The sequence below is a fragment of the Rhinolophus ferrumequinum genome, chromosome 18 (assembly GCF_004115265.2).
Source record: "Rhinolophus ferrumequinum isolate MPI-CBG mRhiFer1 chromosome 18, mRhiFer1_v1.p, whole genome shotgun sequence".
NCBI classification, from domain to species: domain Eukaryota; kingdom Metazoa; phylum Chordata; class Mammalia; order Chiroptera; family Rhinolophidae; genus Rhinolophus; species Rhinolophus ferrumequinum.
The window spans coordinates 28468130-28485042 of NC_046301.1; the positions used below are offsets into that span (position 1 = coordinate 28468130).

The 16913-nt window shown below is 34.8% G+C and overlaps 1 protein-coding gene across 11 annotated transcripts in view; it reads left to right on the top strand.

Moving 5' to 3' along the window:
* Positions 1-16913, top strand: part of RAPGEF2 (Rap guanine nucleotide exchange factor 2) — a 210468-nt gene that overhangs the window by 148298 nt on the left and 45257 nt on the right. The window lies entirely within an intron of this gene.

Here is a 16913-nt window from a genome sequence, read left to right on the forward strand (position 1 = left end):
TCCTTACCTCCTATAGTGCCTCCACCTGAATAGCCATTGTTCTTTCACAATTGTTTTCCCCAAATCAACTGAGAAAGACGAGTACCTTCTTCTAACACAGCGATGTACTAATCATATCAACTAACTAAACATGCTGCCACATAGGCCAAGTGTTTTCTTGTCTCACCACTGACTTAAAGGGAGACATATACAAGCTTCTTCTTTCACACGTAACAGGAATTGTGTGAATTCAGGAATTCCTTCAGGAATTGTGAAATTGAACACTTCAAGAATTTTTTCGAAGGTACCTGGTGATTCTAACCACCTCGGGGAGAATACAGTTGGAAATGTTAAGGATGTAGTTAATCTTTGCTTCCCACCCCTCTCTCTCTCTCTCACACACACACACACACAGCCAGTCATTTGCACTGAAATAAGTGAAGCAGTGTCCCCATAGGCTGATGTAGGGCCTGGCTTCTCAGGTGCTTATTTGACTTGACATCCCCTTTCCTGATTTAAAGCTAATTACATCTGATTTTTTTGGTTCCGTTCACTTCCAAATATCTCATAGATTGGAACCATCGTTAACTGAGCTATACGGGATATATAAATCTGGGCAATTCTGTAATTTATCACCTTTCCCCTCCTTTCACTTTGTAAATCCATTATTCACTTTGGAATTAAAGATGTCTTAATTTACTGTCTCTGCATTGACCAGAGATTATTTTCTACCTCCATTACTTTTCATTTTTTATTCTCCAGTTGTCCATAATTGGAATACATCTCTTATTCCCTAATTTTCCACAGTTGGGAGCATACATTAGAGTAAAGCCTTGTTCAGTCATATATGAAGATATGACATAAATAGTTTAATATGAAGATATTTAGTTTGTCAGCACCAGAGAATAACAGATGTCAGACTATGACTTTCAAGGAAAGAAGACACACAGAAGAAATCAGAGGTTATGTCTGATTTTCTTGATGTGTTTTGTTATTGGTGTCTTGGTTACTATTTAGTTTTTCTTGAGTCTGATCTTTAAGTGACTTCTATGAATTAAGATGTATGTGTAAAAGGAAGGAGAATTTCATCTCAGGATTGTAAAAGGGAGGAGATTTTTATCTCAGGTGGTTTCGTAATCCTATAAAATTGAAAGCATTGAAGAACAGGCTTTATTTACCAAAGACACATTAAGTCAAATGACAACTATCTAGCCAAGTTCATATCTTACCTGAACTGTTGTTAGATTTATATGTTTGGAGGAGGCACTGCCTACTTCTCACATTCTTTAAGAGTCTATGAGCAAAATTCTAGATGTTTAAGCAACTTTATTTTAAACTTTACTGTAAAATATAAATGAATTCCTATTTTATATTTCTGTGGGCCTAGGTTGTTTTGTTTCTGTTTTTCTTTCTTTCTTGTATGTACCTAACATTTTTAAGGGCTTAGCTTCAAAAGGAGAGAAAACTTGAGACCTTTTATCTCTTGTTATCCCATCTGTTTATTGATTTCAAGAATCCCTACACCATCACAGTATGGTTAAAAATATCCTCTTCCTTATAATTATTTTGATTGCCATTTATTATTATCTTTGTCCATATCAACATGTAAGCACTTAATGAGCAGGTGAAAAGTTTTACAAAGTTTGCCCCTCACACCAAACATTCATTGGTTAATTATAATAAAATTCAAGACTGTGTATTTAACTGCCCACTAAATATCTTGATGGGGGTGTTGTCATCTCAGATTTGACATGGCCAACATATAACTCCTGAATGTTCTTCCAACCACCACCAAAAACATAAACCTGACCAACCATCCAACCTGGCAGGCAACAAACTCTTATGGAATTCTCCAATTTTCCTTGTCTCACCATCATTGGCATTACCATCTATTTCGATCTGGAAGCCCAAAACCTACACGTTCTCTTCAGGTTGTCCAAAATACCGTGTTCTTCAGAAAGTCTTATTTGTTCTACGCTCCTCATCATGAATTCACGCTCTTCTCCCATCTCTGTTGTAATTACCCTAGCCCAGCCTGCCATCATCTACTCACTTGGACTGTTCCAGTTGATTCCTAGAGTTCCCTTTATTTCCAATCGTGCCCTTCTCCACAACATTCTTCACACAGCAGCCTGACTTGTCTTACAAAATGTGACTGGGACCTTGGCATTTCTGTGCTTTTAAAACTCTTCCGTAACTCTCTATTGCCCGTGGAATAAAATCTACACTCCCCACAAAGCTATGCGTGAACTAGCTCAGGCCTGTTCTTCTTACCTCACTTTGTACTACTCTTCTTTTAATCCACTCCACCTCAGCTGCCTTTTGTTCATGTAACAAACTAAGCTATGGAGTCTTTCTTCTAGTTGTTTCTTTTGCTGGAATTCAGTCTCCTGTGATCTTAATCTGGCTCCTTGACTCTCAGTTCTCAAGTACAGGAAGGTCTCCTGGCTAGCCAGTCCAAAGTAGCCACTCAGGCCTTTCTGTTGCCCCAGATTATTTTAATTCTCTGCCAAGCATTTATTATTGTTTTTGTTTTTGTTCATGTTTTTACTGCTGATTTATTATGTCTCCCCCCACTGAAACGTAAGCCTCACTAGAGTAGGGTCCTCATGTGTTAGATTCAGCCCTCTACCTGGAATGTCTAGGATATATTAAACATGACAAAGCCATTTAATAAATATTTATTGAATGGGTGAGAGATGAAGCAATAGAAAGTTTAAAAAATAAAGACATAGGCTAACGTCATTAAGTTCCAATGAAATCCAAGTTTCCCTTTTAGTATTTTTGTTTTTTCAGAGTGCTTGTTTTAAATATTAATGCTACAATTTACACTGCAGAAAGTTTGGGAACTATTCAAATTAAGTTTTTTCTATTACATAAAGATAAAATCTGGATTCTAGTTTTAGCAGTACCATAGCTAGTTCACCTTTCTAGACATATGTGTAAGTTCCCACAACTGCGAAATGAGGAGATTATGCTAAATGAATTCCTAAAAATCCTTGTGGATTCTCATTGTACTTTTATGTTAAAACTTGCATTTGCATATGCTTTCTATTACTAGCTTTCTTGAACATTTATCCTCCATTCTGACCGTTATTATCTATGAGGTGGGTAGGATGGACCTTGTTATGCTATTCTACACTGGTGAGGAAATTGAGCTACAAGACATTCAAATGATTTTCTTGAGCACACAGCTGGGACCTAGCCATGTACTCTTTCTATAATTTCACATTATAGTCTGTAACCTAATAATAATCTATAATTAGGAACTTGGTCAAAATAAGTATTCATTTTGTTAGGATATTTAATAAATTACCACTCTGTAACAATATATTTTTATAATCTGACTCCTTGCTCCTCAGAATTTTGTTAGGCACCCACAAAACTTATAGGAGGCCAAAACTAAATTACTAAAGTATTGTAGCAATCAGTGACAGATAACTAATCACCTTTATGGTACTTTATGTAGACAGAATTTTTATCTTTTGAAAAAGTTAAGCAGTTGATTACAGAGGCCCCTCTAAGTATCATCAGGTTGGGTTTTGAAAATCCATTTTGAAGTTTGTTTGCTGTAGTCTAAATGACATACCTCCTTCCATCCTAACTTGTTTTCCCACTTCCTTTCTAACCCCTTACAATCCATTCTTCCTCCCTATTGCCTCTGACAGAATGAGCTTATAAAAAGTAACTGGATATTAAAAAAAATAAAAGTAACTGGATATTGTTAATTGCCTGCTTAAAAAGCCCAGCAGCTTCCCATTGCACTTAAAAGCCTACTTTTTAGTAGAATTAGTTCTTCTACTCTGACTTCATTTGTATAACTCTTCCTGTCTCACTCTCTACCCTCCAGTCACCTTGACCTTTCTGTTTCTTGAGCATTCCTAGATTCTTCCCACTTGAGGCCCTTTGCCCTTGATATTCCTTCCATCTGTAAAGCTCTTCCCCAGGTCTTTGGCTGTATCTTTTGTGTTTATTCATCTCTCATATCACATGTCATTTTCTCCGAGCACCCTTTGCAGGTCACCCAATGTAAAATAGCCTCCCCGTTCCCAGCTATCACTGTCCGTTACATTACCTCCCCCATTTTAGTATTGGTTAGAGTACTTAATGAGCCTAAAAGTATTTTATTTGTTTATTGCTACTTATCTCTTCTTTCCCCTTCCACCTTCATGTCCTTCCTGCCTCCAGACTGTAAATTCCAGGAAGCCAGGGCTTCGCCAATCCCAGTCATTGCCATATAACTCGCTCCTATAAAATTGCCTGGCTCGTTGCAGTAAGTCAGTAAATCCTTGTTAAATACTATGTAGATGAATGAATCTTACAATTCTGAGAAGTCAAACACTCTTCTTCTTCCAGGCTCCTCTGTTGGAATCTATACAGATAGAAAATAGAACATTTTTGAGTCCAGAAGTTTTTTCCTAACTTTTTGTCCTGATTTCTAGGAAATCAAAACTAAATACATTGCTTCACTATAGTTACTGTTAGCCTAGGTTTAGTATATTTTTATCCCTTTTCTTCTATTCATTGTCTTTTCATTTTATTCTGGCAATCCTACCTGTAATATTGCTGGTAGAAAGGGTCGACTGTAGAATTGGGAAAGGAGAGGGCATAGGGATCAGACAATCCTTGCTCAATTTCTCTCAGACTTAGTATCCTCATCTCTAAACTAAGGTGAATAGTTCAATGATTTGTGTATTTATTAAGTACTGACTATATTTTAGGGACTTTGCTTGAAGCAAGGGAAAAAGTGATGAAAAAGGCTGTGACAAGAAGCATTCTAGGTATCACAGGAGCAGCTTACAAGAACTAACCTCCAGGATGAGAGTTCAGAGAATTAGCCATCCCAGGGGTGAGAGTGTTCTTCTAGGAGGAGGGATCAATGAAGACCCAAGAGAGAGATACAGAGTGTGACATTTTAAATAACCATAAATAGCTCTATGTATCTAGTACGGAGAATGAGGGGCAGAGAGAGGTGTGAAAAGATCAAAAGGAGTAGATAGTGGGTGCGGTGGTTAGCAGTGTATAAACGTTTTCTTGAGGGTAGAGAGTCCACTAAAAAGATTTTTTGCAAGGAATTGACATGATCAGGTGTGCACTGCTCTATCATCTTATAAACGTTTACTCTGGCTGCAACATGGAGAAGAGATTGACAGGGAAATAAGAGATTCTTGCAGAAGCAAGACAATGGTAGTGCAGTAGCATACGAATGAAGTGGGATAATAGTTGCAAATCCCCTATCAAAGTGTTCTGACACATAGTGGAAGCTTGGTTAATTTTATAAATCCTTGTTTTTGCTGAAGATGAATTGAGCAACTTCTAGGTTATGGAAGTTAAAATGTTTATCTAAAGACAAGTTATTACTCTGTGTGTGTGTGTGTGTGTGTGTGCGCGCGCGCGCCTTTGTGTGTAGTGTGTATGCACGCACGCGCACACACACTATATAACACCACAGATTATGTTAAACAAGTCATAAGATTCTCTAGGTGTCTCTTCATTAATGCTATTCTATTTCCCTGATTTAAACTTATGATAATAAATTAATATGCGTACACATATACTCTTAACAGAAACATTCAGAGAAACTACTTGACGTCTGAGGCAAGTAAAAGGTTAATAGAGTAATAGAATAGTAAATGTTGGTGTTAATTGAGGAAGAGTGTGCTTTCTAAGAGAGTGGCTCAATTGATTATGTAAATACATCTTTTCAGATGACTGAGAAGGTCATGCAAAATGCTGGAGCATTGACAGAAGTGAGGGTATTAGAAAGGAGTCTCCTTATGAGGTAATGTGTGTTTGACTGTGTCTTAGTAATTCAAGCTATTCATTTGATGATATAGTATCTAAGGTTCACCAGTCTAACCCTTCACCCCCAAAAAAAGAAAAGATGAAGGAAAAAGTAAAATTCAAGAGAACTCTTGCAATTTATGCAGTCTATTTTTTCTTACGGCCCCGGACAGTAATAATGCACAGCAAATGTTCAGTTAGTTCTTCCACAGTGCGCTCCAAACAGAGCAAAAGTGAGGAAGTTATCTGGTGTGCCAGGGCTGACACATAAAGCCCCTTGAAAGTAAGTAAACGTTACTTTAAGTGTCTTATTATTGAAGTCCTTGGAAATAAATGCTAAAATGAATATCTTTATCATTGAACTAAAAGGAAAAACTGATAAACTAGACACATAAAATTAACACCTATTATTTTTGTTAGTAACTTAAGAGGGCTAACAAATAATTATATTTGATTTGAAGATTATCGTGTGGCAAAGTTGTAATACTCATCACGAGAAAAGTAGAAGTGGTGGTAGTGTTTTAATGAAATCTAGAAATGAACCATTAGAGGTAGGATCAGAGATGTCATTTAAAATCCAGGTAGTTTCTTGTGTGTGTGTGTGTGTGAGAAATATGTGAGGAATGGGGGGGATTTTCAGTAAATAAAGTCATGCAGCCAGTGTGCCCATGAATGATAACTTCGAATAGACACAGCTCCCCAGTTGAGTCACTACCTGTGGTACATCCATCAACACAAAGTACGATGTCCTTGTTAGTTTGACAGTCTCTTGGTACACGTCATAATAAGCATCTTTTTCTATTTAAGTTATGTGGAATGACTCGTAAATATTTATTTTTAAAAAACGTAATATATATTCACATTTTAAAAATTTAGAAAAATGTTTTAAATTCATGACGTACGCATTATGAGTGCTCAGAACCCTCCAGTGGCTTCCCATCTCACTCAGAATAAAACCCCAAATCGTGACCACAGCTTTCCTATATGATTTCACCATAGCATAGCTCTATCCTAATTCTCTCTGGTCTTCTCAGAGCCTATTTCCCCTGTGTGATCTGCAGGGTTCAGCCATTCACTCCATTAAGGTCTTTACGCAGATGTTACCATAGCAGTGAAACCATCCACCCTCTATATCCCGTATCCTACTTTATTAATTTCCCAACTACTTAGCTCTATGTGACATATTATTATTTGTTTGACACCCTCCCCTTTTTCCTTACAACCACACACAATTCTAGGATAGAAAGTCTATAGAATCACGGATTTTTGAGTATATCCAAGCTTCTTCCTAGAGAAATAAAGTTTCATTAATTCCTATTTTTTAAAATAGCATGAATTTCAATAGAAGTATTTTTTCTCGAGCAATGAGTCTATTCAATGAATTTTTGAGTACTCAAAATCAATCGATTAAGTTAGGTGGCTTCTAGACTTACTTTTACATGTAACCTATTCAGCAGTACTTTTCAAGAACAAATAATTATTTGGAAGCCTTATATTCCCATCATATAATATTTGTGTCTTCAAATTTGAGTGTATATTAGTGCTGTCAACTCATAGGGCACTGAACAACTCCAAATATATTTTATACTGGTCTTTGGTTTGTGCAGTACTATGATACTTAGTTGGTTTTGTTTTTAAGTTGTGTAAATAGCGCAAGAATTTTTCATAAAATGTTTAGTAGTTATACTCCTTTGGCTTAGTGATATGCTAGACTTACCTCAATTTTACACAAAGATAAATATAAATATAACACACTTTACAAATATATAAAATGTAATATATATTTATATATAAAATGTGTATTATATGTATAAGATGTGAGTGTGTGTGTGTGTGTGTGTGTGTGTGTATCTAGTTAAAATGGTGTGATTAGAACTATCCCTTCAGGAAATAAGTGGGAGTATAGAAAATAATTTTCTCATCTCAATATCAGTGTCACATCTTAGATCTTCCCTGGCTATCCAGTCACTCTCTACCATATGTCTCTTTTAATCTTTGCTGAATGCAGTTCTTACAACGATTTAACAGTTTTCTTCCTTACCCTTTTATTATTATTTGTCTCTACTCACAAGTTTTAACATCCGTGAGAGCTATATCTTACTGCTGTATTTAGAAAACCTGGAGTAGTGCCTGGCATACTGGCAGTAAGTGGGTTTTCAATAAATGTGTCTGACTGAATAAGCAAAGGAACTCTAATGCTTCTTGTATTCAAACTGCATGCAATACCATGAGGTCAGGATGTTATCAGAGCCCTCCCTACTTCTCCCTAAGGAATTCAGAATTTCATTATGGAAGATATTTCACAAATAGGTCACAAAAATTATTATAATATTTGTATGAATTAAGATTGTGCTAGCTGTTGTACCAAGCCAAACAAAATTGCACATAAGCATTCAAACATAATAGAAGTTTATTTCTCTTTTGCAGAAAATCCAAAGCAAGAGCTCTTGATCACTTTTTAGTGGACAGTTCCCTTCTGAGCAGTGATTCAGGGATCCAGGTCCCTCCGCTTTGTGGCTCAGTTGTCTAACTTTTAATGCAAAGCTTCTGTTGTCTTCATACAGAGACTCTCTTGATGCAAGGAGAAAGATAATGTGGGTCTTGTGGAAGATTTTTATAAGGTGTAGAAATGGCATACATCACTTCTGTGTGTTCATACTCCAAAGACTTAATTATATTGGCATGTATGTAACTGTAAGGGAAGTTGGGAAACGTGGTGCAGCCGTGTTCCCTGGAAGAAGACGACATTGGTTAATGGTTAGCCAGTCTTGGCCATTTTATGGTATTTTATTGTATAGACACCTAAGTACATTTGTATTTGGATGTAAGGTAGCTTTTATAATTTTTAGAGTTAAAATTTACTTGTGGATTAATGTTTTTAATTCTGTGTGAGGCTTTCTCCCAAACCAACTGTTTATTTTTGTTCAAAAAGAAGGCAGCTTAGGGTCCTCCATGGATCCCATAGCAATCATTTTTCCTTGACTTTTAAACACTTATTTCCCTAACTCCATATTCCCTTGAGCATTTGTACGGCTGGGATAACTAAGCACAGTCCCTTTGGAGCTCATCAAAGTTGTTGTCTAGTGGATCATAGAAGCTGTCTTCTGGTATACCAGCAACTCCCCTCCCCCTCCAGGGATTGCTACATCCATAGCACCAATCATACTTGGTCTTGGAAAACAAGATACGGAGAACTCAATTTTTATTAGCTGTAGAAGATTATTTGTATTACTATATAGATAATCACAAATCTTATTAAAATATATATTTATTGAGTTGTTTTTTGCATTATATTAGTGTAAAGTTTCTTTAAGATGTGTACTGTTTAAATATGGGGGAAGACGAGTGCAGAGATTGGGTTAAAATATAGCCCATATATGTTTATGCATAGATGTTTACAAGTGTTAATCATATCTTCTTGTTGGATTGATCCCTTTATCATTACGTCGTACTCTTGTCTCTTGTTGCATTCTTTATTTTAAAGCCTATTTTGTCTAAGTATTGTTACCCCAACTTTCTTTTTATTTCTGTTTGTGTGGAATATCTTTCTCCATCCCCAGAAGAGAATTTTTAAATTACCTGACTCAGTGCCAACAGTTGCCATGTATTTTATTGAAAATTTCTTGGACTGAATGATCTAGAAATTCTTTGGAATTCCTTGGAGAAATGTGTGCTTTTCAGATCAGTGGTTATTGATGGTTGCAAATACATTGAAAAAGGAAAAGGGGATTATATGTTGTGTATGTGTTTGGGGTAAGATGGAATGGCTGTCATTTGAAAAACATCATAAAACTGTGCTTCTTAACAGGCAACAGGACATTGCATTTGGCCATATGTACATGAAAATTAACAAACTACCTCAGTATTTCTGTGGAAAATTATACAAACAATTTGTTTTCTTTTAGGTCCCAAATAACATTTTCATTTTGAAAAAATACAACTGTCTTTCAGATGACAAACTTTCAATGGTCTGATACTAATTATAGAACATCTCTCACTATGCCAGCTGTCTTCTTTAAGGTGATAAAATTAGTTGGTTAGCTTATATTATAACAAACTGTATATATGTGTGCATAATTTTTTTCTGCTTGTCAAATGTTAGAGAAATTATATATCAGGCAAGGTTTTGTTTCTGCCAGAATTAACTAGCAGAAAAGGAGTTGATTCCATCCTTTATATTTTGAGGTTCTCTCAATGTATTTTACCTTTAAAAAAAATACACACACACACAAGAAAGTACTCTTCATTAAAGAACACAAAGCAGAAATGACCTCAAGCAATGCTAGCTTGGAATGTTTATTGGGTCATCTGGTGAAACTGGTATAAAGAGGTTAAAGAAGTTTTATGGTTTGCACAGATTTAATAATGATTTTGAGACCTGGATATGTGGTCTCAAAATTTCAAGTACAGGATATCACCATAACTTTTTAAAGATTAGTTTATATAGTAAATAGTAAATGATTTTGTATGTAAAGAACCTGCAAGACAAGGGAAAAATCAACTTTACTAATGTAGTACAATGTCACATATAATTCAAAACAGTGAATTATAATTTAAATTAATATTTTTATACGATTTTGAAATTTTATAAGCAACTATATTAATAAATTGACATAAGCAACCATTTGACCATTTCATCACTATCCACGAGAGTTTTTAAGTCACCTAATAAATTAATAAATACATTACAGATTAATGCTCACGTGTGTGTGCTTCAGAGCCAGACCTCTAGGACTGGAATCTGTCTCCGCCACTTTTTCACTATATGGTCTTGGTGCAAATCACTTAACTTTTCTGTGTCTTAGTTTCCTCCTATCCAAAATGTTCATTATAATACCTACTTCATAAGATTATTGTAAGAATTAAATGAGCTAATATGTCTCCAAGTGCTTAGAATAGGGCCTGGCACATAGTTACTCGTATACGGGTGGTCTTACTGCCTTCTCTTTGAGAAAAATGGGGCATAGCCTTACATTTTGGAATATATGGTGTTCAAATCAGATCATACACTTTCTCATCAAACTAAAGGATTCCACTTTTGTCTTTTGCAGTGAAGGTCATGTGGGTTTCCTTTTATTCAGTGCTTTCTTTCAACATCCAATAGAAGGCTTTCTAAAAGTTTTTGCTTGAAAACGTCAATCAGATGACTGGCAGCCTTTCAGTCAATTTACTGGTTTTGATTGTTCATTTTCCTCAACAGGCGTCTTAGGTACCTAATTGCATTTGTATTCAAATTTCCCTAATTCAAAAATGTAGGAATTTTTAAATAGATGATAATTTGCCCAACTATATATAGCCAATGAAGCTTATGCTTTATTTATGTGTTAACTGATTCTAAAAAAACATGAGGTTGACCTTTCTGCCCTGGGGAGAAGGCTAGGTCACTGCCACATTTCAGTGGCTAATTCTAACACATAAAATTTTATATTTGGACAGAAAGCTATGTGTAATATTCATTCATCTATATAGGCTCTATCAATATCAAATTCTCTCTGTTACAGATCTCTGTAAAACATTATTTTAATGTTAAGAGGTAGCAAGGAATTTTTGAAAGAAAGCATAACCACATTTGTACTTGCCCCCCTGCACAGTGGTGTTTCTGTTCAGACTGTCCTTAGAAGTAGTGTGCCCAGGGTGGCAAGAATAAAGTTTTGTTGTTAAACCAGACCTAGTTGGCAGCATGTCTCTGGGCCAAATACATGACTGTTTTGGAGGTTTTTGCAGTCAAATGTAAGACTGCACACACAGAAGCACAGACTATCATTTTGAGAGAATTCTTAGCTATGGAAATTTAGAAGTTTACAAGAGAGAGTAATTGCACTATAAGTATATCATGACAATGTGGCTATTACTTTGCAAAATTTAGTATAGTATTCTAAGCAGTGAGCCCCTCCATATGAATGTATGATTTATTTAAAATGTAAAATATAAACTTTTAGAGGGAGGTATATATAAATGAACTGCTATATTTGTAGTATTAGGTATGATAGTGTCAAAATTAAGTTAGTTTCTTTTTCATTGAATTTGAAAAATATCTGACCTAAAATGATAGAGGACCTTGACTGGAAAAATGACAGAAGGAATGAAAAAGAAGAGAGAGGCATCTGTCAGGTAGATTCTGTAGGTCACACGATTATTTCGTTTAATCATTATATTATGTTACATTCATTTTACAGAAGAAACTAAGGTACTAAGAAATTAATTAACTTGCTCAAGTTTGCTTGACTAAGGAGGAAGTTGACCTGAAGATAACTCCGTGTATGTCTAAAATGAGCCTGGTAGAAAGCTGGGGGAATGTTAAATTCTTACAAATTATTAGTTTTGGGCAGATTTCTCTAGTAGATACAAGTGTAAAGCAAACTTTTGTGGAACCATTCCTGTAAAGCTTAGTCATGTCAACATTTAAAAATGTCTACATGAATTTTAATGAGAAATATTATTAGATTTATAGTTTATTAAATTACCTCAAAACACTTTTGGGAAGACTGTTTCTTGCCTTCATATGTATTTATGAACAAAAGAAATTGTATACTGTGCAAAAATCTTTCTTTGCTTTGTGGAATACTGGTGGATGAAGTACTCAAGGACAAGTATTGGATCTAAAGCATATTCTTTGGGGGCATAAGGGAAACATAAATTCTGATGAATAATATTTAGGACTCCAAATGTTTATACTTTTCTGGTGTTCTTAAAGAAATATGATTTAAAGAAATGAAAGTTGACCATATTATAAAGTGGTCTTTAAAATGAGATACTAAATAATGAAATAATATTCCTGCCTTTTCAAACTTTAGGTAGAAACAGCTCAGAGTGTCAGAGCTGGAACTAGCAGTATCTGCAAAGATCAATAGAAAAATTAAAACGGTATATGTGTGTATGTGTATGTGTACACTCAGAGAGAAAGGAAATATGAATTTTCTTTTAAAACACAACTTGAGTTCTAAAGTGGGTAAGGGAATAGTTATCTGTAGCTGGATGACTTTGGCCACTAAAGCCCCTTCTGGGAGTAACTCAGTCACCCTCTGGTATTCAATCTTACGAGTAGATTCCAGCTACAGCAATTCTAGAGCTGGAAAAGGACCTGTGTCTTACACAGAGTCTGGCATGTGACAATTTATAGTTAACACTTCTCTAGTGATTTCTGTGTGTCAGGCCCTACTCTAAGTGCTTTAGGCTCAGTCATTCATTTATTCCTCAAAAGTTTCAATAAATGATGAATGAATGGAAAATATAAGAGACTATATTTTCACTAACACCTCAGAGAAAAATAGGAAATGTGTCCTGTAATACACCAACTTTTTCTTGCAGAGCTTTATAACGTGAGCATAAAGATTACTCACTTAACTCCAGTGATGGTATGGAGAAAACAGTATTAATTTGGGTAAATTCTTAGTTTTTAGTACTAAGCGTGATATTTAATTTACCTTAAGGTAGTGTGAATCAAAATAAATTGCCAGGAACGATTGGATAGATTCCAACAATCACCCCAAACCTTGTGTGTTCTGTTGTAACTATTTATTGAAATAAAGTGATTAAAAGATAAATTGGGGAAATTTTCAGTTAAATAAATTTCAGCTGATGGTGGCAGCATTTTTTTGTGCTTTTTTGTTTGTTTGTTTTCTTTAACTATTGCATTCCTCAGCACTATGATAGTAATGCATCGTGAAACATGAAACTATTACGTTTCCATTACATGTCCAGTGATATACTGACTCTTCCTCATAGAGCTTGAAAACATGAACATAACGAAGTCTTTTGGGGGGAGGAAGGGTAGCCACCCTCGTCTCTATTACATTATCACCACTTTGAGGAATTTTACCAGTTCAACAAAGTATTCACTCAGTGTCAGAAACTTCAAGGCATTCACACTCATTGTGTTTATGTTCAAAATAGAGTTCATTTATTAGCTAGTAATTTTATAAATGCCAATCATTAGATTAACTAATAAATAGAAGATTATCAAATGCCTGTTTATATATGAGACTTAAGTCTTTTGTGTAGTATTTCATGTTTAAAGCTAATTGTTGTAGCATCCCTGTTTCTCCCAAAAAAGAAAACAAAACATCATGCAATTAATACCTAGATTTAACAAAATTATGATTGATTTTAAGTTTATGCTTACTTTATGCATTTAAGAATTTGATTTAAATATTATCCTTATTGTTTATTATGTAGTTAGTAGTGTTTATGGTTAAACTGTGAGTCAGTCATTTGCCTAACTGTAGTTTATTACAATTATGATTCACAAGTACTGTATTTTTAGGAATATAGGTTGCTTTATCAGGAAAAGTCTGAGAAGTAACATTCATATAATCAAATATTAAAATAAAAAATGTGTAAATGGTAAGAAAAATATGTGATTTCTTTTGCTGTGAAATATTGGTGTTCAAGATAAAAATGAATAAACTGTTTATTTCCCCTTTAATTATTATTTAATTGTATTTAGGTAATTGCTATATATAGTACCAATTTCAAAAAAATATTTTTTGAACATAATTTTTGTTATAAATGGTGTCTAGCGTCAAAAGATAATTCGCAGCCCTGTTGTAATCTGAAATTTGATAGCATACTGATAGTAATTTAAATATTCTAAAATTTAAAAAGTTTGGAATAAGTGAATCTCCTTGTTTTTGGCATGCTGTGCCCCTTTGTTGTGTATTTTCCTCAGACCATGAGTTACTGTCTCCCTAGGGATTCTATGTTCCCCTGTTGCCCTCAGGTTTAAATGTGGGTGCCTGTGCCAGTGTTTGTCCCCTGGCTTCCAATCCCTGTATAGTTCATTTGCCTCGTAACGACCCATTTCCATGAGGCATGGCTCAGTCTCTGTTCTACTAGGCCAAATCAGTGCATTTCACACTCTTTTCCTTTGTGGGAACAACTTCCACACTGTCTCCCATTCCATAACCTTGGCTGAGGTGGCCTCTCAATAAAATCTAATCATGGTAATGTTATCCCAATCGATGAAGGAAAATTTTAAGCTTTCTTAAACATGGCATCTATTTTAATAGAACGTTATTTCATGCTCTTCTGCAAAGAACATAGAGGATGTTGGGGAGATAAAAATTCGTGTTTGTAAAACTATGATTTATTTTTCCCTTGTGCGTAGTACCTATTTCAATGACTTTTTTGGGTAATAGAAGTTAGATTTGGAATTGGGAATGTTTTATTCACCTTGAGATTGATATTCCCTGTTCCTGAGTGTCTGATACTGCAGATAGTCAATAAATATTTATAAAATAGAATTGAATTCTTAAGAGTGAACGTATTTCTTCTTTTCTCTTTAGACAGTTGTTATGGTTCTTAGCTTAACATCGCCACGTAATTCTGGTATTTGCGGCTGCAAGGAGACATAGATTAATAGAGTGTGTTCCACATAAAGGCTGAATCCATGTCTCTTCTATTAGATTTAGAGCTCTTAGAGCCCCTATTGCTTTCCACACAGTGAATTAAATTCTTAGTCAGGAAAGATGACCAGCTGATGGATACTGAAGACAAGAGAGTCCTATGAGACTTGAATAAATAATTGTTTAGTGAGTAACAATTCATTAGATAGTTATATCTTCATTTGACATATTTATAACTTAATTTGTAAAAATCATGCTGTATGACACATATCAACCTGAGTCATGTCTATAAAAGATAATCAATAGAAATCAGTTTGTTGTTCTGTAATTACACGTATCGATTGATGCCTTTTAAAATCTCTGAACCATTGAGTAATGTTTTCCCAGTTGCCTTCTGTGTTAAGTGACTGAATTACATGGGAATGCGGATAGGATGATGGAGGCTATTTATCACGGCTCATATTATTTTAATATCTGCTATTTATCACTGAACTACAAGTAAAATCATAGTCATTAATGCATCTTCTGTCTTCAAATGTTCCTAAAGAAATCCTGCAAATATTTCACTGTCCCACATTGTGAATAAAACATATAAATTCTTAATTTAGAGGTATTTACCTATCCTAATAATCTATAAATTGTTAGTCTCCTAAATATTTCACATCTTCGATGATTATTTTAAAAAACACTCTTAGTGGGATACATCATGTTTGTAATGATTTTGCACATTCGAATAAACATCTCGCTTCTCTGAACCCCTCCAACATATGTGTTTTATCCACTTATTTGGCATCTCATCATATGCCCCCTAATAAATTCATGTTTAAATCTTTCCTTTGATACCTGTCTCCCATTAAGTTAAAAAAACATTTCTGTATGGACTATACTAAATATTACTAAATATCATAATCTATTAAGTTAGGTCTGAATGATTGTGGGATGTAAATACATTTTGCCTCTTTGTTTGGTACTTTGATATTTCAAAACCCGTTGGTCATTGTCATAAACCTGAATCATCTCCCTTATGAGGCTTATTCTAATTTTTGGAATGGCGTCTTATTTTTGGAGGGGGAGAAAGGGATGAGGTCAAAGGGAAAAAGGGAAAGGTTGCTAAGGTAAACTCTTATTTAAGTTTTAGTTTAACAGGCAGTCTGTATTTATTATTATTCAACAGCTAAAAAGGACCAATATGCAGACAGGAAAGAGAATGATATCAGTATTGCATGATGTCAATTAGCATATATTTTGTAATGTCATGTGTACTATTGGCCAATATTATAATAGACGTGATATTATAGATAGCGTCTTTTTTTAATGCAAAAGAATTGGTAATGACTTATAAGAGTGCAAGATTGTTAAGTGCAGTATTTTCTTAATGTCTTATTCACTGACTAGTACATAGTAAAAGGGCTCAGTAAATACTTGTTGAGTGGGCAAATGTATGATTGTTTCCATTTTCAATGCATTTTCTTGGCCATATGGGGGAGTGATGGAAGCACGTGAGGGAGACTTAGTGAATCTGTTCAATAGAGGCTATATTTATTTAGGATTTCAGCATGGACAAGTAGTAAAATAATATTTATGTGCATGTGTATAGGTAGCTAAGTGTTGTCAATAAGTTTCTCACTTCTAAGTTCTTTGAGAGCATTCTTTCCTTTGTTTCTCCACAGAGCCTTGCATAGTTACTTCATTGATTCTAAGACGCTCGTTCTTTAAAAAAATAATCTTTAAACATCATTTGGGCACATAAAAACCTCAAATCTATTTGCTTGTTTAGGTGTTTCCTGTCACAAAGTTGCATTTGTG